General features: G+C 40.2%; 1 protein-coding gene and 1 long non-coding RNA gene across 2 annotated transcripts in view; one reads left to right on the forward strand and one right to left on the reverse strand.

The window, feature by feature from the left end:
- Window positions 1-1,193: 1,193 nt before the first annotated feature.
- On the reverse strand, window positions 1,194-13,730 carry LOC117243673. The gene is made up of 3 exons (XR_002002031.2): window positions 13,615-13,730; window positions 11,034-11,296; window positions 1,194-6,062 (listed from the first exon to the last, which is right to left on the reverse strand). It is a non-coding gene; the product is annotated as an uncharacterized LOC117243673 (long non-coding RNA).
- A 775-nt stretch (window positions 13,731-14,505) lies between these two features.
- MICU2 (mitochondrial calcium uptake 2) overlaps window positions 14,506-21,309 on the forward strand; it is a 137,747-nt gene continuing 130,943 nt past the window's right edge. The window contains exon 1 of the mRNA XM_015636727.1: window positions 14,506-14,623. The gene's annotated coding sequence lies outside the window, so the exon portion shown is untranslated. The remainder of the gene's footprint in view (window positions 14,624-21,309) is intronic.

A 21,309-nucleotide genomic window follows, 5' to 3' on the forward strand; every position in this document is an offset into this window, starting at 1 on the left:
CTCTGCACTGAACTGCAGGAAATACTTGGAGAAAATTAGGTTCATTAAGATCTCTTCATAGAATCATAGAATTGTTTAGATTGGAAAAGAACCCTAAGATCATTGAATCCAACCATTAACCCAGCACTGCCATGTCTACTGCCACTAAACCATGTCCCTAAGTGCCACATCTACATGACTCTTAAATACCTCCAGGGATGGTGACTCCACAACTTCCCAAGGCAGTTTGTTCCAATGATTGACAACCCATTCCAAGAATAATTTTTTCCTAATATTCAGTCTAAACCTACTCCAGAACAAATTGAGGCTGATCTCTTCCATCCTGTCACTTGTTACCTGGCAGAAGAGACCAACCCCACCTGTCTGCACCCTCCTTTCAGGCAGCTGTAGAGAAGGATGATTCACCCTGAGCCTCCTTTTCTCTAGGTGAAAAAAAGCAGCTGCTCCTCACAGCACTTGTGCCCCAGAGCCTTCCCCAGCTCCGCTGCCCTTCTCTGGACACGCTCCAGCCCCTCAATGTCTTTCTTGCACTGAGGGGCCCAGAACTGAGCACAGCATTTGAGGTGTGGCCTCTGCAGTGCCGAGTCCAGGGGGACGGTCACTGCCCTGCTCCTGCTGGCCACACCACTGCTGATCCAGGCCAGGATGCCATCGGCCTTCTTGGCCACCTGGGCACTGCTGGATCATGTTCAGCTGCTGTCACCAGCACCCCCAGGTCCTTTTCTAATAGGCAGCTTTCCAGCCACTGTGCCCCCAGTCTATAGTGTTCCATGGGGTTGTTGTGACTCCTCAAAGTCTTTTAATTATTTAATTACTTATGTCCTAAGTCAGGATAAGGACTTCTGTGCCTGAGGTTAAGCTCCTACTGTTTAAAATTCCTGACCTCATCTTTTTATAGTAAGATCACACTTCCATTAATTTGTGGTAAGTTTTTCATATGAAAATTTAAAATACTCACTTTACACAACTTCATACCTCCTCAGCCCTTCTGAAAATTATGTCAACCCAGACTAATCACTACAGGTTTCCTATTTCATAGGATACACAGACATCACTAAAGATATCCTATTTCATGGATATACAGCTATGATCTTTGCTTTAGAATATTTAGGTAATCACAGGGGTAAATCCTGCCAGGTTATGGAGAACAGACATAAGCTTCCAAGAAGGCTAATAAGCACAGTACTTTCTAATTCATGGTACCTTTTTATTCACATGATTCTCAAGCAAACTGAGAAGAAAAGCTGGTGCATGCAATATACACCATGAAACAAAGAACATTTCAAAGGTAATACTAAATCCTGCCTGTAACTGGCCTTCCCAGAAATTCCTTTCAAGAGTAGTCCTTAGATAAGCTATTCCCAAGCAGAAGGTAAAATTATATAGTTTTTACATCTTTAAACAGCATTTAAGAGCAGAGATCACAGCCTTTACTCCTTTTCCCATTAAACGCAGAGCAGTCTGACTCCTTCCCTACACTTTTTAGGTGGGCAGCACAGGCATACAGCTCAAAGCTATTGTGTGTTCAGGGACTTACGGCTAACTGCGGCTGCTTTGACCCTCAAGACTTCAGCCACCCCTGTGAGGCTGCAAATGCAAATCCTAATTCTGTCCACTGGCCAAAAACATTTAGCAGCAACCTCAAACCTCCTGAGGCAAGATTCACACAAGTGGTTCCAGTTTCAACTGCTTGATGATATAGAACTGCATGAGCTGTTCAAGGGGAAATATAAACAGCTCAACTCAAGGTCAGTTATGGCCAGAACATTACAAAGCACTAATTCACACTGAGCTGGAGAGGAAAAGCTCCTGACATTGTACTCCTTCTTGAATATATTCACAAACACAAGCACCTTTGCTCCTCCTAATGCTGATATTTAGAATACATGTAACTGCTGAAAATATCCGTCAGGCTGCATTTACAAAAAAGAAGACTCTTCCATCCTCACTGAGAACCAAACTGGTATTTACAGACACTAAAGAAGAAAAAGGCAAAATTCCTATCTCATGAGAGATACAGGTCCCAGTCCACCCAACAATCCACTAGTTTAGACTGACAGGCAAGGACTTCTCATGCTGCAGAATGCTGTCTCATGCTCTTCGGAGGATGTCTGTTCCCAGTCACAACAGCCTAGTTGGTTGCCATCAGTTCCAGCATTTCAATAATACTGACTGCTGCTGCATGGCAATTACTGTTGAGTCTGCAGAAACTCATCCAATCTCTTTTTGCTGACAGCATAAACTATGAGATTACAGCGTCATGTGAGCTGTTTTTACATCTTGTCTTCTGGTGTTTGTTTTCTCCCTCTGATTGCTTATAATTATTGAAAGGTTCTTACCCTTCCCAGCTTCTTTACTTTTTAAGCAAGGTACAATCAACTCAATTCAATCATCTTTTGATCTCATCTCCAGTTCTGCTCTCAGTATGGAGCTATCTCATCAGCTCCACATTTCACTGCTGCCTTGCCTTTCTTCTTAGTCATGCTTTAATGTGGCTGTTTGATGACTAAAGCAAGAAATACTTACTCATGTACTGTGTCCTCAAGCTCTGAATCACTGAGCATTTAGCACTAAATTCTAGCATTTTGCTCTTAAGAATAATACCCAGAGATTTTACAGTGTGCAAATTTGACATTTCATCGTGTTCCTACCTTTCTACTAAAGGTTCATTTAGTTCTTCTTCTGTAACAATAAGATTCTCTTCAACTTTTTTTCCTAAATTTGTCATCCTCAAACTATGAGACTCCTTGAAGACCCATATCTGTAAAACAGAGACTAAAAGAATGTGGAATTCTAGAGCAAGACTCTGTCTCTTCATACCAGCTACGGCCCCTATGCCATAACCTCTTTGACAAAACTACCTTCAGCACCAAGAGCTCTGCATTGTAGAGACTTCATTGTGCAGACATCTTCTGAAATGCCAGGGGCTAATAGCCTTCTCCTCCCACTTGTGACATGAGCATTCTCAGCTGCGGAGGGTTAGAGCTACAGCAGAGCCAGATGAACAGCTGACTTACTGCGTCCTGTCAATGATGCACCACATCCACACAGAGACAATCCCCTTTGCACAAAGGGGTCACTAGAAGTTCTCAAACTTCAAGCTCTTCCTTTAATTGAGCCTATCAATATTAAGCAAAATTTCAGGCCTTTTTAAAAAATTGTTCTTCTTTGCATTTGTGTGACCATTATTCTCTGTGATTTCTAAATGGCAATGTACCTTCAGGAGAGGAATACTCTATGATACATTGGTTCTCTGGAACACTTCTTTTTTATCCTTGTTTAACTCTTTTGCCAGTTTTAGTACAGCCAGCAGTCTTTAATAGATGATGAACCAAAAAGAAAAGTAACTTCAGCTTTTAAATATCTGAAAGTCTGTAGAAGTCCCTGGGAAAAACAAAAACTGCTTGAGTTTAAATTGCATACACAAAAGGCAGTACCTCTAGGAATTAAAAATCTCCACAATACAAACGCAATTTATGTAATCCCAAAATAACAGGCTGTCTTAACATACATTGATAAATAAGACAACATCTGTGCCACAAACTTGGTTAAGAGGGTTGGGGGACCAAGACTCAGAGGAGACTGACATGAGCTACAAGAAAAGAGTTCATTTTTTGTGTTTCTGTTGGATTGGTTTTGAACAGACCTTTTATTCAGCACTTCCTGACATGAAACCTTGATCCAGAAGCCTTCCAAGCACAAATTTCATCCAGAATTCAGCAGAAATTCAGTGGATGCAGAACTCACAGGATTGTTTCTGGTATGCTGTGTACAGTGGCAAGTGCTCACACATGCACATAAACAGCACCATGTCCTTTCTAACAGAAATTTAGAGATTTGTAGGCAGAGTTGCAGTGCTACCTTATAAAGGCACACTGTAAGTCACTGAAGAATCTTAAAAGAGAACACTCTTTCCCCTGAATTGAAGCTTTGGCCTGAGGTTCTAACCATCATTTAAGTTTGTGACATGTAAAAACTACAGACAAAGACAAACAAAATTCCTCTTCCTCCTCTCACCATAACACTCTTGATCACAACATTCTTAGGTATTTTTCATGTTGCTAATTCAATGCCCACTGGCAATTCTACTCTTTCCTCTTCAAGCACATTTTTAATGTTATCCCATCTGAAATTCAAGTCTGGTAAATATAATAAATTTGATTATAACTTAGATTCCCTAGTTATTAAATTAGCTTATTTTCATAAACCATGCTGAATCTAAAAGGAGAAAAAGCAGCAAATTATACCTGACAGCTTTAATGCTTTTATAACTATATGAATAAAAGATGTGATTCATCATAGATAATAAGTCTTGCAAAAACTTTGGGTGAGCTAAGAAAATAATGTTAACAGCTTTGCAAAAACTACTTATAATTTTAAATCATTTGAGTGGTGGGGAAAATGTAGATTCCAAAGACTACAAAGTGGTCAAAATTCCAATAAATTTGCTCTTGCAGAATTTCTGTTTTTGTGTAAAACCACAGCAGTAATTTTTAGTTTCATAACTGCTGTTGTAAGATCAGGTATGGAAAAATGAGACAAGGCACCTCTTTTGAGTAAACATCTTACCATTCTCTGATTTGCTAGAGGACAATATAAACCTCACTTTGTATCCACAAGCCTAACACACAGTATTATCTATTACCTCTATTACAATAGAGTTGTGTTTTATACACTATCAGTACTGTAACTCCAGGATGCACAGGAGAAGACAGATTACTTTAAACCCATTTCTGTAGAACATTCACTATTTGTTCTTGCTAAGCTATTTCTAAGGGTAGGAGATGAAAGTGATGAATAAGGCAGATTAAGTTTTAGGCCATCAAGTATATGTAGAAGTACAAAAGATAAGTTCTGGACTGAAATCTGGAAGTTTTGCTAATTACTTCAAGCATCTCAAAATCTCAAGAGATTGTCTCAGTCTTAGGGAATACAAGGGATTTTAAACTTGTACCATTACATACAAAGGAATATAAGGTGCACTAAAAAAGGCATGAAGTTAATGGTAGTAGTTCCCACCATGCTTTAGACATTTTTTCTAGTTCATTTTTTAGACATTTTTACATCTTCTTATTACCTGCTTTTATTGGACTATAGTCTGTCCTATCTCTTCAGAATGTAAGTTACAACAAATTAGGAGCTATAGCTAGGAAAATTTAAAAGCTACATAAGAAAGTGAAGAGTCGTAGCATCAGACTGACAGATCTCCTTGGATTTAAAATCAAATGTGGATGCCAAAAATTTGGTAATGCAGAAATTTTTATTTTATTTTTTAAAATTTGCAATAATCAATCAAAAACTGTCCAAATAAAGAAGTATTTGCAGGAAATATGTTACAAATAGCACCTGCCTCCAGGTTTTTTCCAGCTCTGTCACTGCCTTGTTTTAAGATCTTAGACAATTCCAGCCTAATGTGTTCCATGGTACAAAAAAACAACGTCATCAGCCTCTAGCGACACTCCATGGATGCTGTTTTCATAAGGTACCCTGACCTTTCAGAGCAGCAGAATCCCCTGTTGCTCTCCCTGCAGGAATTCTGGTACCATCCCAACTACTAGTGGCAGCTGAGTTTCTGGTGATCAGCAAGCAAACTTAGCTGCTGAATACACCAGTATTACATATAATAAACCAGAGATTATATAAAAAGAGACTGAGGAGGAAAGTACACTAAAAGGAGAAGACAAAAGGGATTCCATGGATGTTACATCATTTATATCCTACTTAATCTGTAACAAAAACTGCTAGCCTACAATTTATTCATTATAGTAATGCAATACTTATCCCTCAAACTTGCCTTGCACTTCGTCCATCCAGGTCTGAACAGAGCAGTGGGCTCTTTGGGTGCTGAGATGTTATCAGCACTGACAGACCACTATCGTGGGTAGAGTTGGGGTAAGGTCACACCATGGATAGTCCCTGGTTTCCAGCAGGTTACTCACAGGCTCTTCTGGTCCTCAGTGCTTCACTGGTGTCAGCTTCCTGGAGGCTCTCAGGGCTTATGGAATGGGAGGCTCATGACTGACCTAAGGTCCTCTGAGTGAAAATGGCAGTTTCTCGTGCTGCTGTGGAGAACAACCAATAATTTGCTGTCATCAGTCACCCCCCTCCCTTCTCAAAGAATCCCACCCACCTAAACTCAGGGGCAACCTAGCATGGTATGCTGAGCACTCCTAAATGCCTTCCACTACCACAGGCAAGTGGGCAAGTATCCTCTGGAACATTGGATAATCTACCTTTGAGCTCCCTTCAAGCTCTCTGCAGCAGATGACAGCAGTAACGTCTGAGCTGACAGATATATATATTTTTCATGTAAGTCAAGACACAAAAAAGACATAAATTCCACTGCTCCCAAATACAGATGTTCATAAGCCTAGTAACAAGTTAGTACACAGGGAGGGAGTGAGGATACCACAACTTCTCCCATGCAACATTCTTCCCGCAGTTGCACCTTGAAGTAACACATCCCTGCTTTCATCTGTCATCAGGGTGGCATCCATAATCAAACCCTGTGTGATTATCTCCTTTGTTGCCAACTCTGACAGCGTATGTGCCCAGCAAGTTTGATATCCAGATTTGCAAGAGTTCCTTTCCAACAATCTCTGCAGCAACTAGACACAGTAAAGAAAAGTGTAGACATTTACAACTGCACAAAAATCATCTCAGTTCCCCTTACAGTCAGAAAGACCAATAATAGATATTTCTTTGCTTGAGATTCAACTGAGCTACTTCAGCATTTATCTTGGGATGAGATAAATCGCACCAGAGATGAATACTTACCCTATTAACAAGAGCATAAGGAGATATATTCAGATACAGACACCTATATGTAGACATTTCTTTTTAGTGGGATGAACCTTACCCACGTCTTACACACCTCTGCCCTTTTACAGAAACCTCCTTGTGCATGCTTTAGTTCCACCAGACTCCTCTGTTTCTTAGAAATTAAATTATGGCTGATGTGCTGTGGATCCTCTGGACTACTTCAACTAAATCTCTCCATTATAGACCAGCCACAGGAGTCTACACCTAAGCTGCAGGAACATGAGGCCCATAAACAATATAAATGCCATGTGAGCAGGAGATTCCCTAAATCCTGTAAGAGGGTCTGTGTATCCCAGCTTTGCTCTTGGTATAGCTTACACCTTCTCGGACACATGCAATTCAGATCTTCCAGAATACACAATACACTTATAAATAGTATTCCAAGCAAAAGAAGAAAACACTGTTTGAAATAATGGAATACATTAGAGAAAACAGTAATTTAGAGTTTTATTATTCCTTTCTTTTTCACAGAAATAATTATATATACTTCACCATCTTCAGTAGTATTAAGGATGCGATAATTAAAGTAACTTTCATTAACAAATCACAGTAGCAGTGCAACATGTTATTAATAGTTGCTTTAGACTGCAGTCTGGGAAAAGAAACAAGAAATAAATATATGATGCTTCTTCTACTTCAACATTTCCAGAAAACATATATTTTAAAAATATTTTACAGGTTACAATACTGATAATTTTATAATTGTGTCTTTGGTAATACTGTGAAGTAATGCCTTGCCATCTTTATAGTATTTCTTGAACTACACAGTAATAATTATTTTAAATTATATCAGTCTCAGTCACATTGCACTTAAAAATATAGTCAGAGTCCCTAATAAATCCTTCTGGTTTTTCAAGTAACACAGATAAAATTAACTTTGCTAATCTTGACATGTTTTATTGTACCCTTACACACAATTTCTACCCCACTCTTTTTAAGTACAGAATCTATACAGCACAAAGTCTTAGGCAATCTTAACTATAGTTATTCCTGCCAACTCTTCCTATAAAATTCAGGGCGAAATACTGGTATAATTAAAATTGATTGCAATGCTCACACTGATTTCAGAGAATGAAAGGAAAGAGAAGAAACGCTCCCTGAAATACAGCAAGGTCTCAGCAACACAATTCTATATAGAAAGCAACAGTAATAAGATTTCAGGATATCCTATGATCAATATATTATAGGCAAAATACAAGTATAAATGTGCATATATTTGTATGTATATAAAAATACAGGTTAAAGGTCAAAATAATAGGATTTCACTTGGATATGGGTCTCTCTTTAATCACTGCTAGTAGCACTGCAGAAGAATGTTTGCAAAGGAAGAAAAATGAAAGATAATTTATTCAGCTGGAAACATGAGGAAAATATAACCGCTAAAGCACATAACGTAATTCCATTACTTAAAGCGTTTTCAGGGGACCTCTTCTATTGTTGCAAAAGTGTCATGGGATCTTATCATTAAAAGATAAAACAGCAGTTGAACTACATCTCTCATCTAATAGCAAGAAAGTCCCCAGACTTCAAAGATTTATGTGTACAGCTAATTTTATGTAGTCAAAGCAGTCTTGCTTCAGACCACAGAATTTTTCAAAATGCTTAAAATTAGGCATAATATATGAAACTTGTCACAGAATCGAGACCTATAGCCTTACCTGGAAAGTAATAGCAAATATACTTTTCAAATTTAAGAAATGGCTATTCCTTCACAAAAGAGTATCAGTTTTGATCTGCCTTTTGTATTCACATTACAGTGTAACATTTCTTTAATAAAACAAATATTTATCACAAAAAGGTCACTGCCAACTTAGAAACTGCATTTTAAAATCATTCCAATTCCATTGCTGTTATCTTCCATTCTCAGATAATTTGTTTTTTTTAAGTAAGAATTTTGCTTTAAACTTTTTTCTCTGATTTTCAACTTAACTTCAAAAAAGTAATTCTGAAGTTTGAGGGAACTTGTTACATATGCCAGCAATGTTTTTCAGCTAACTACATACAAAGAGTGTGGGAAAGCAGTGTGTTAGAAAGGTCAATATAAATGAATGCTATGAGAGGTATTTGGGGACACATATCTTAGATAAATTTTAACTCTTTTCCTTTTAAATGGACTCTATCATGATAAGCTTTCTAGTACCTTTAGCAAGCTGAAAATATTTGAAGTTATATTTATAGTATAGCTCCTAACTGCAAAAATTGCTGTGAACTCCTATTTATGAGCTGAATAGTGATATCTAGTCACAAAATGCTCACATTTATTTTCAGTTTTACTAGTGGATGAATGTTGACTGTAATTAGTTCCATTTCCATCATCTCCAAAACATACAAAACAACAGGACTTTTTGTAAACTAACAGCTTAAAAGGTTCTTCATCCGAGGAAGGTAATTCAGGTTCCTTGAAACCAATATCTCCTCTTTTTGTTGTTTGCTTGTTTTTCTTGAGGAGGAGGGATGGATGCAAATTATGAAAATGGTCAAGGTTGAACAGAGCTCTGAGCAACCTGACCTAGATGAAGATGTTCCTGCTTATTGGAGGGAGATGGACTGGATGACCTTGAAAGGTTCTAACTATTCTATGAATAACAGTCATACAAAGCAGCTTTGGAAATCCCTGAAGTCAACTTCTAGCCTTCACCATGAAGACCTTGGTACAGGACTTTTGAGCATCTGGATAGAGACCAAAGTATCAGCTGGCCAACTTTAATAACTGTCCAGTTCTGTCCAATTACCCTGTACTTTACTAAGTGTGCTAAGAATATTTTGTGCTATCGCTTTTTGGAAAACTTGTCTTCCCTGTGCTTATATCCCTACCTGCTTCAGAGTGTTTGCTGAAGTAAAACGGAAGTGATATTCTTAAGAGATCATATAAGTTTGAAGGGGTTAAAGGAGGTCTGGCTTTGTGAGACCTTCCATTTCCATCTTCTGTCTGACATTGGGCAAAATATCATCTTAAAATTCAATTCTTGACTTACAAAACCAAGGAGTGATATTTGCTGTCTTTTGATTAGCTTGTCTGTTCACTTCTGCCAGGAAAGTATCAAAATACTGTAAGAACACTGCACAGCCTACTGTAATCTCACATTTGGTTGGAGCTTACTGTCATATGTACTTATGTTAAGTAAGTCAGACCAACCCCCACGCTATTTCTCGTGAAATGGGGACACGTATACAAAAGATGGCTTGCCAGCTTCCCCCCTCAACTTACAAACGGCTGATCACTGCCTTCCCCAATCCAGTTTATGCAGCATTTGAAGTCTGGGAAGACAGACAAGCATCATGGGTGGCCTTCAGACTAACTGACTGAACCCAGCTCTCAACTCTTACTCTGTAAGAAAGGGTTTAGACAGAATTTAACAGGAGTTAATTTAAGCTGTTCAGAGACTAAATGAATGCTGGCAGTAAGCCTAATGCTCTTGTGGGGATTGGAGTTCTAGTAGAAAGTGAATCCCTCTTGGAACCTGGCCTAACACTCTTAAAAGACACTGAGACGTGGAAGTGGACCTTCAGACATGATGAGGCGTCTGTTTACTCGGCATTTTAATTTATTTTTTTTTACTTTGTAATGAAAATTAACAGTAATATGTTTCTGCCAAACATGATTTCCTATAAATGACAAGACTCACAAGGCTTTTGGCTCACATGATTTCCTATGAATGACAAGACTCACAAGGTAGTATGTTACTATCTTTTGATGTGACTTCACATTATATTCATTATGCCTAATGAAAGACTAAGAAAAGACTGCATTTTAGCATTGTTACGTAACTATCCAGTGGGACATTGAATCTTGAAGAAAATTTACATTTTAAACATTTCAGAAAACATTTTATTAGTATTTTCATTTGCTTTTTCCAATTTTCAGCAATGCAAAAACAACTCTAGTACAAAGTCTAGAGACGGAAAGCACACAGAAAACATTTTTTAAAAAAGCAGGTAGACATCTTGCTAAATGTAATGATTTCTGATTTCTGCAAGAGCAAGGAAGAGCAAACTGAGCGGGATGGCAAAGGGAGGTAACATTTTAGTGCTGCAGTATACAGTAGCTGATGACATTTGTCACCACATAACTCAATTTGTCTGGTGAAACTTGTATTACATTTATCAGACTGTCAGCGTCACTTCTACAGACCACAGAGATCTTTGCTTTCTGTCATAAACTCCCCTGCAGTGATACTGCATGGGGTGCAACAGGACTATGTCTGACTCACCAGAAGTATTCTAGCTGTTTAAGGCGTGTGTTCAGCACTCACAACTGTAGCAGCACAGTGACAGCAGCACAGCTGGGAGCAGCACTAGCGCAGCAGCAGCTTCATACTCCGGGACCCTTGTGCCCAAGAGGTGAATTTACTGCAGAGAGAGAAGGGGTGGCTAAGGACACTTAACTTGCCCATCAGCATTGCGTGCGTGCAGCCATATGAGGATAGCTCTCCATTCACACTGCAGTTGTATCTGCTCCAGGCAGGAATGTCATCTGAGGAAAGACAAATGACCTACTTATTTGTTTTTACTTAAAGAAAAACTGAGAATGCCTGTCAGAACAATGAATTAAACCTCCTTCCCTAAGCTGTGGTCGTGTGTTCGACATCAAGGGATCTGGCATTCAGAAATCAAATCTCTCAGCCATCCTTTACAAGGCGTTTCTAAGATGTTGCCAGCACTCATGAAATGCATGCTATTGGCTTACACTGAAAGTAAAGTACTTTTAAGGTGCTGGTACAAATATTATGTGTCAAACTATAAGATTAGGATGGAAAATATTCTGTCTGTCTAGAGGGAAACAGAAATAGGCAATAGAAATTTCCTGCAAGTTTTACAGAAAAAGTGGGATTTTGCACTGTGTTTGAGTATAACAATTGACAGATTATGCTCCTATGTTTTATATTTGGATTAAAAAGGCTTTTCCCATATGAGGTAGTTTCTAGGTCTCTGGGAATAGGAAAAAGCTTTTGCAATGTATATTAGCACATAGAGATGGAAACCATTTACCCTGCAAGTAGCATGGTAAATCACTGGGTGATTTTGCAATGAGGAGTCATTTGTGCTCCCCAGAGAAACTGTTTTTGAAGGGTTGGTATCCTGCTAAGGACTTGGGTCCTGAGATTCCTGAAGATGTCTCAAACACTTCACAGAATGACACCCACCGAACAATTAAAAGAAAACTGCATAAATTCTGAGATGCCATTAGTAAAATGACTGAAATTATGTCCTATGAAACTGAATTAATGACTTTGAATTCAGGTCAGGGAAGGAGAGTGAAATAAAATTACTTTGGTGGCACTGATGGATGATCACCTTTTGTCAGTGAATGGAGGGCAAAAAAGCCCTGTTTTGAAACTGTTCCATGTTTCAGAGCCTGTACCAGAACATTTGTAATGCTGACAACACAGTAGTGGCTGTCATATCAGAAAGAGAAGGAAGACACAGTTTGATAAAAAAGACTGAGTACTTTCTGAAGGCACTCAACCAAAGACCAAAGTAATAGAAAATTGCATGCAGCTGTTCTCAGCAGTCTTTCTCCACATTCGTGTGGAATTGCCAGGTGAACTACTCTCATAACATGGACACTGGTACTGCCAACATAAAAATGACGTTTAACTCATGCTCCATTTTACTTCATATGACCTTATCATTAATTTCCAGATGGCCCAATTTTCGAATGTGATCAACTAACTAATGTTTAAGTGTAGCCAACCAAGACCTACATAGCTTTGTTAAAACTATGGCAGTGAGGGGGGAAAAAAAGCACTCTGAAGCATTCACGGTGAGTAGTAGTCTTTTGGCACAAGTGTTACTACCAACGAAGTCATTCTGTAATGCTTCTCAATTAACACCTCTGCCACGACAATTTCTGTAAACACATCTTCTGTCATCTGTATTTAATGAGAAACTCTACTCTGCCCTTGAAAAGGATATTCTAACCTTGCTCATGCTTTTGTTGTCTCTGATCTGGGTCACACACTGAGCAACACATCCATATGGGCCATCAACTCTAGGAGATCATCAGTCTCGCTTCTGGAAGCTCACTTAACCTGCCTTGCTCACCTAACCTGCCTTGCTCAGTACCCCGCAGGACCTCGAACCCGACTCGTGTCCCACTGTTCCTCACGTACTCAGCAGCGGGAGCCTGCTCTGGGAGCAGAGTCCCATCAGGGAACGAGGTGAAGCTGCGCTCTGTGACAGACACCCGGGGGCGGCGGGGGCACCCCTGGGGCCGCAGGACCGCTGCAAGCGTCGCCACTTCTCACTCCCTACCGCACAGGCCAGGCCTTCCGTGCCCTGTGCCCTGACACAACCCTGCCCCTGCCCCTGCCCTGCCGGGCCGGGCCCTGCCCTGCCTGCCTCCCGCCCCACCAGGAACCCGCCTGTCTCCCAGCGGAAGCCTGGAAGGGGGCCCTGCTGCCTGCCCTCACTTGGGAGCGCTCCCTGGTCCCTGACGGAGGCAGCGGGCGCACTCCGACAGCGTTACAGAAACAGGGCATCAATTGCCTTGGAAAAGACTTCCGAGATCATCGAATCCAACCTGTGGCACATCACACAGCCAAGTCAACCAGACCACGGCACTGAGTGCCACGTCTAGTTTTTCCTTAAACACGTCCAGTGATGCTGACTCCACCACCTCCCTGGGCAGCCCATCGCAATATCCAACTACCCTTGCTGTGCAGGAATTCCTCCTAATGCCCAGCCTAAGCCTCCCCTGGTGCAGCTTGAGACTATGTCCTCTCGTCCTGTCGCTTGTTGCCTGGGAGAAGAGGCCAACCCCCGCCGGGCTACACCCTCCTTTCGGGTTACCTCTCTGCCAGCTCCGTCCCTCTGGCTGTGCGGACGCCGTCGCTCCCGACAGCAGAGCGGGGCCAGAGCGATCCTTGCGGGACCGGGCCGGAGCTGCCCCCGCCCCGCGGCCTCGGGCCCGGCACTGCGCATGCGCTACGCCGCCGCCGCGCCGCTTTCCGGGNCCCCCCAAACACATTTCCACAGCTCCCTCCCCCGTGTATATATATATGTACATACACATACGTGCGTGCGTGCCTGTGTATGTATATAAATATACAGCGCATATATATATACATGTACTCGCTTCATGTGTTTGGGAAGAGAAAAAGAAATACCAGGCACCTCTCTCTTTCTTTTGTTCCTCTTTCACACTCGTACACTTATGATTTAGTGAGATCCCCGGTGCCCCGGCCGCTCCCCAGCCACTTGCGAGTCACTTGCCCACTTTACCCGGCATTAACTTCCATCCTTTCTGCTCGAGGTGGTCGGGGAGAAGCCCCCCTCCCCTTCCCCAGATACGTTTCGTAAGGGAGGGAGAGGAGGTGCGTCTCTCCCTTTATCTCTCGCGCTCTCTCTAACTTTCATCCTCACCTAGGGGGAAAATTAAAACCCGTCACCAGCCTTTGCCATCGCGGCTCCCTAAACGGCTTGCGGATCAGATCGGAACCCGCCGCTCCTTACCCCCCCAAATTCTCTCTTTCTCCGTCTCTCGAGTAGTCCTGACAAATATGGTCCAGGGCTGCGGGCACAGTGAGCATGCGCCCGCGGAGCCAGGGCTGGGGAAAGGGGAAACTGCCGCCGCCGCCGCCGCCGCGGCTCCTCTTCCTCCCTCGCCTGCGCTGCCGCTGCGCCCCGGCCGCCCGCAGCCGGCACCCGCTTCTTGCGGCTCGTGGTGTGGCGGGTGCTCAGCCAACGCCGCCCGCCCGCATGGGGAGCCGCCGCCGCCGCCGCTGCTCTGGTCGGGGGAGGCTGCCTGGCGGCGTGTTACAGCGGGCGGCCGCGCGTGTTCCCCGCGGTCCTGGCTCAGGTAAGGCAGCAGCATCCCCGCTCCCGACGGCGGGCAGGGCTGGGCGGCAGCGCGGGGAGCCGGGGCGCGGGGGCGGCTGTCGGCGGCCCCCGGACGGGTCGGGGTCCGGCGTGTTCAGACCCCGTCGTGAGGCGGGACGTGGCTGTGGGAGCCCTCCTGGCCCCCCCGGTGCCTGGCAGGTAATGCGCGTCCCCGGCCCCCTTGGCATCGGCAGCGTGTCACTTGGGCTGAGCAGCCTCGCCTCACCGACAGCGATTCCGCCGTTTTCCACAGCGGGAGAAGGCAGGGTTTGCCTTAGCACGGAGTGTTTGCCCTCTCCCCTTGACAGCCTGGTGGTGCAGAGCGATGGACCTGTGTGCTTTGCACAGACACACGGCCTGTGGTGAGCTCCGGGTCTTGCTGGTAACTTTCGGGACAAACTTCCACGGTGCCCGGTGTGCACGTCAGGTGCTGTTCAACAGTCATACACGTTTTTGTCTCATAAAAATTATATATATTTCACGGAAGTAGTACTTCCGTAGTTCATACTTTGTCTGAAATGCACCACACAGAATGGTTTGCTCTTACTATGTCCAAAATGGGTGCCCTGGATGCTAAGATGTGGTTTGCCTTGGAGCATCAGGGCACACTTTGCCAACTTCATCCTTTTCATGGAGGCAGTGACTTTTTTCCTGTAATTTCTTCAGATAAGAAATGGAAGACCTAAATGCTTTATAGGCCAGAGGGTTTAGGTGTGATGGGGGAAGAGGTCAGTCTATGCTTGCAGCGCCATTCATCTACTTATAGCTGAGAATTTTTGGAAGTATTCAACACTCTGTATGCTTTGATGTCTTATCTCTTAACAGTGGTTAAACAGACTGAGCTACAAGCAGATAAATAGCAGCCTTTATTCTTGAGGACAACCTTTATTCTTGAGGTCCACCTTTTTTCCTGAATCAAGAACAAAGAATTACTTTTTTAATACTTTTTTTTTATATTGTAGTCTTCACTGTAGAAAATATCTAAGATACAAAACTTTTTAGAAAACTCAATTTTTTAATTAGATGAGTATTTTTCTAACTAGATTATCTAGTAGTCCTGGTTCCTTGGACAACATGTGTTAAACTTCAATTTTTTATATTCATCTCCTAGCAAGGAAAGCATCCATTATGCAGCAGATATCCTACTGAAAACGTATCTCCTTGTTTTTCTTATGTTTCATTATGTGAGGTTTTTACCCAGCATTGCATTGTATTTTAAAAGTGTTGTCATTGAGACCAATTTCATTTATGCACGGAACTCTTGCATAAGTAGATGTGTATGTAGGTATATATAAAAGCTTTTAAATGTGGGAAGTAATAATTTTTAAAGGGTGTTGAGTGAAGGGGGTCTCACTCTGGTGCTACTATGTTCTCATGGAGTAGCTTCCATATAATGCATGGACTGTCCTACAAATATGCTTTTAATAATTCGCAGGAGACAGTCCAAAAATCTAGGACTTATTTAACATATTTGGTTTTGGAGATAGTAAGCTGCTGGACTCTTCAAATATTTATTCAGTTTGAACTTTTTAGTTTTGCAGTAAAATGACTGTTGGAGAAGCTAATTCTCCATATGTGTTGTACTCCATATTGTTGCAGGTTATGTACTGAGCATCTTAAAACTACCTAAGAAATGACCATGGAGAGCACATGCTGCAGGTGGATTGTGAAAGCTAAGAGCAACAGTGATAGAGCCAAAGAGGCATGCTGCAAATCTTTTAAGCAGTTTAGATGTTACTTGTGGCTTCTGATTGATAGAAAATATTCCAAAGCAAACCAAAGTGTTAAAATAAGTGGTCACCTTTATTACATGTTTTGAAGCCATCTCTTTCCCAGTTCAGAGATTGTGGAATCCTGACAAATGAAAATTTTTTTATACATTCTCATAGTGGATAAACTTACTTTCTGTTATTATTCCTTTTCATTGTAACTAATCTTAACCAGTCTTGCTTGAGCTTGTGCTGACAAACAATATTGAACTGTTTGTTCCTGTTATAGTATGCTATGTAGTGGGAATGTTGGCAGCATGGTATGTGAAATATTACAGGTTAAGACAAGTATTTGAAATTAAACAGCGTAATTTTCATTACCTTTTTATAAAGGAATATGTAGTGGAAATATTTATACTTCTGTATCACCAACAAGGCTATTGGTTGCTCTTGAGAATACAGGGAGATTATGCTACAGTGCTTCTCAATTTTCCTTGGTAATTCCTTGACTGTTGAATTCCTGCAAAATAGGTCGTAATTATTTAAGATATTTGATAAGATAGAAGTGAAGCTGACAAAGTGACAATGTATCTCCATGCTGTAAAGAACCAATATAATAAGACTGTATGCTTTTCAGCAGCATCACATTATGTTTAAAAATTCTGTCATTAAGATCAATGTCTGTGTGTGACTCTGGTGTAAGCATAATTTCAGTCACTGAGTAAATTTCATTCTTGTCCTAAGTTACCATTAGTAACTTCGTTGCACAGACAAAGACTTCGCTGTCAGTACTTCCTGGTTGTTTAGGTTAAGTAGTTGAAGTTGATAGCTCTATTCAGATTTTCTGTTTTTCTCACTAAAACTAGTCTCTGTCAAAGTAGTCAGACTTTTTTCAGTTTTTCCTTGTTCTAGGCAATTTCAGACATAGAGTTTCTAGTGAAGCTGGCAGACAGCATGCTGAAGGTAAAGTTCTTTAAATTTAGTACTTACTCTTTTTTATTTCTTTCTTCTAAAGCTTTTAAGAAGTCTAAAATCAAAGACTTACACATTTGACACCTAATTTCTTAAATCTATTTTTAATTCCCATCTTTTCTTCCCACTGGAGCGGGTTTAATCCTGCTCATATTGGTTAGGGGCACTTCTGAGTTCTGCTCAGATTAAATTAAATTAAATTACAGATTAAATTACTCATTATTGTGTGTGAGTCTTTGCGGAATCAAAGATTCCGAAGGGTCAGATAATCTGTTTTCTTTTTATGAGTTGTATGAATAGTTTCTGGTTTATTTTGTAGTGGTATATGTTTGGCTACTGTGTTTTAATATAATTGTTTATTCTGACAATGGGTTTTGAGTTCAGGCTTTTTTTTTTTTTTAATTTTGGCCCCGTTTTCTCACTATTTCCACTGCCACTTACCTGTTCTTACAATGTACATTCATTGGTTAACATCTCAGTAATAAAATGTTTTATATTTAATGTAATAATATCTCTGATGTAATCTTCCATGATCTGTAAAGTTGTTTTCATTCTCTATCTTCATTTCCTGACCTGCTGTTTAGAAACATATGGCTTATATATGTTGAAGTAAGTCCTTAGTGTTGATTGTAAAACTACAAAGATTATCATAGCAAACTAAACACAATATTGTTGAAACTTCTTCTTTATAGATGCCAGGTTTTGGTTCTATCTACACTTGTTAATTACCAGTGAAGCTGCACTGACAATACCCAAACCAGATAATAGCTTTTGTTGGAAAAAAGACTAGATCCATTTTTTTTAATAAAATGAGCTAATCATCTTGTATCAAGAGGAGAAAAAAAGAAGGGAGGGGATAAGGCCTTTGTTCTACCAATATAACTCAGAATGGGAATTTATGTTGAATATATTAAAAGTGTTTCTTTTGTTATCCTGACCAACACAGCCAGGTCCGAAATGTCCGCATTGCTTTGCACACTGCATTGTTATTATACAGACTGCTTTTCTTTTTTTTAGTAGTGGAATTCAAATGGTGCAAAGGTGTATGGTTTGTAACCTAGATCAAACTTGGAATATTGTTTCTTGTGCTGTTATTCTCTCAGTGCATGCAGTTTGCAGTACTAACATGGTGCACTGAAACTAAATTAAGAACTTTCCAACAGACCGCAGGTTTGATCTTGGACACATGCAAACTGCAGATGATAAGAAAATTCTCAGAAGCAGCAGGCTGCCAGAGGCAGTATATCCTGTCCCTGCTGAGTTTTTTATGGCCATGTTTAGGTCACTAGCTTCAGGAAGAATATAATTTGATTTGCCCTTGCAAAGTTGTGATCGCTTTGGTGTGTCACAATTTGTGCTGAGTCTAAGTCACTGTTTTCTAAGTGAGACTGAAGTTGTTACTAGCACATATATGAAGTTTTAGATGTGCGAAGTCTTGTCTGCTGATAAACATTACTGTGTTTCAGCATTCTCTTTTTAGGATTAAGGTAGCATTGGCTGGTACTTAAATACTTGATACTACTTACTTGAGGTAAAGAGGAACGCATAACTTAGTAACAGCATTTTTTGGGGTCTATTCTTGTTAATACTTTCTATTACATGATTGTAGTCTGATTGGTTCTCTTTATCTTACCTTTTCTTCTACTGCTGTCTTGCATCAGCAATCTTCTTCAATTATTCTAAATCAGAGGTGATGCAATTTGTGTCCTGTATATCTTAAGTATATATGTTGTATTTGATCATACTGAAACTATTAAGGTAGTGTTTATAGCAATAAAAACGGTTTGTGATAATTTCTGAAATATTTTTAAGTGTGTAAAATTATAATTTTATTTAAAATACATTTATTGAAACAATTCTATTTTGGACTGCATTAATTTTTTATTTCACTTAAAACTGCATTGAATGTTTCATCATTTTTTCAAGTGTCATGATACTTAAGAGAAACAAAGGTGGGGATGGTGGCTTTGTATGTCTCACTTCATGGGAGTGGTGACCCCCATGTCACACACATGGCAGTGACGACTTCGTGTGTCACAATATGAAAACTGTTATTCTGAGAAACTGGGAGTAAAAAACTTTTTGGTGTTTAAAACTAGACCTTAGATTTGTTTTCCAGGTATATATGCATACCCACCACAAAAACTTATTTTGCAACTATCGCCTTACACTGTTCAAAGAAACAAGAATACAGTAAAAGATTCTCCAAACATTGGTTTGTTCAGGGTGCACTCCCTTGGTTCTGCCACTGTGAAAAGGCAAAATGGTATATTACAAATCCTAGGGCTATGGAGAACTCAGTACCACAGCTCATAGGATAATCTAGGGAGAGTGCATATATTAAATATAACTTAAGTTTATCCGGGCTTTAGTAAAAGCCTCTGGACTCCCAGACTTGGAAGCTGATTAAAAAACAAAAACTGTTTTAAAAGTTTTGTAATCCTACCTGTGTTTTTTTGGTGACACTTTGAGACATGTGCTCTCTCCAATGAGATTGAGTGCTAAAATGTAGTTGGTTCAGGCAAGTTCCAGTATTTTGTGCATGGTTTTTTCCTCGGGTGAAGTTTCCAACCCAAATCAATAGAAATTTTTTCAAAATAATGTCTGCTACAAGCATGTTACCTGTCTAGTGTTAATTTGCTTGACTGGTAACTTCTGGCAAAAACATGTAAACAACATGTGGTTCAAAAACAATTGTAATCAGTTGCATGCAGGTCAAAACACTATTTTTTTAAAACCATCTGAATTAATTTCTTCAGAGCAGTGGAAGGAAGAAGTGCATAGCTCTGGGATTTTAATTGGACTTTTACACATTCTTAATAACTGGGATCGCTTTGTAACTTAAGTTATGTTTACACTGCTTGTAGGCCACACTTTCTCACTCATTACATTCACAATTGATTGGTTGGTTTTTTTGGTAATAGCTAGTGTTATTTAGGAAGCTGTGCATAATAAGTGCATGTGAAAGATTTTTGGCCAGATAAAAATATATATGGGGCATTTGAATTCAGTCACCAAATAGACAAAAAGAGTGTATTTCTTATACATTAATAATGATTTGTACAAAATTAAACATTAGTGCTTTAAATTGTGAGACACTGATGAATCGTGTTAGAATGGGAATTTTTGTGAGGGTGTCTTTGCCTGGTTCATGCTGAGGAAAGAGCACTGCTGTTAAGATGAGGTGTGTTGGTAGATATAGAACCTGGAATAAAATTGCACAAGGACTTATAATGATGTATAGACTTGCCTGGAGGGAGGAATGTGGTTCTAAAATAAAACCAGAAAGGATGTGTGCAGTCTAAGAAACATAAAATAAGATTCTTGTGTTTACTCTGTTATCAAAAGAAAAAGGTTGCCTTTTGTTGGAGGAAAAATCCCAGGATAGGTTATTTTCTCCTAAGTAATATTTTGAGATGTTTATCTTCAAGTCTTTATTCTATTGGAAATTAATTGAGAATGCAGATGCACATAGGTTATTACTGGCATGCTCACTAAGTAAAATTAAGCATGTATAAGTCTGCATCATAATTTTAACAAGCTTTTGAGACTTATTGCAAATGTTTGTAATCCACATCAAACAAGCTGCTCAGTGATGGCTCGCAGGCCTCAGAGAAGCCTCACAATGGAATTCAATTTGTGTGAAGCTGACCACATGGTTACATTATTGATTCTTAAAATCTATGTAGTGAAACAATACCATGTGAAAATAATGAAAATTACCATTGTTTTTGTGGGTTGGAGCATCTTTAAACAAGGATTGATTGTTTGTTTGTTTATTTAGGTTTTTTAATCTCCTGCTTTGCAACTCCCTTAAAGGAAGGGACAGCTTTCTCAAAATGTTGTCCATCTTTTTGCATCTTACCTTGCTGCTGGTTATTGTTCTCCTTGCTGTCTTAGGCTGTTCTGAGTGGCAGTACACAGCCAGGCAGTGGTTCCCTGCACAGCCTTAGAGTTTTGTTCTGTTTGTAGCATGGTTGGAAAG

Source organism: Parus major, chromosome 1 (assembly GCF_001522545.3).
Source record: "Parus major isolate Abel chromosome 1, Parus_major1.1, whole genome shotgun sequence".
Lineage (NCBI taxonomy): Eukaryota > Metazoa > Chordata > Aves > Passeriformes > Paridae > Parus > Parus major.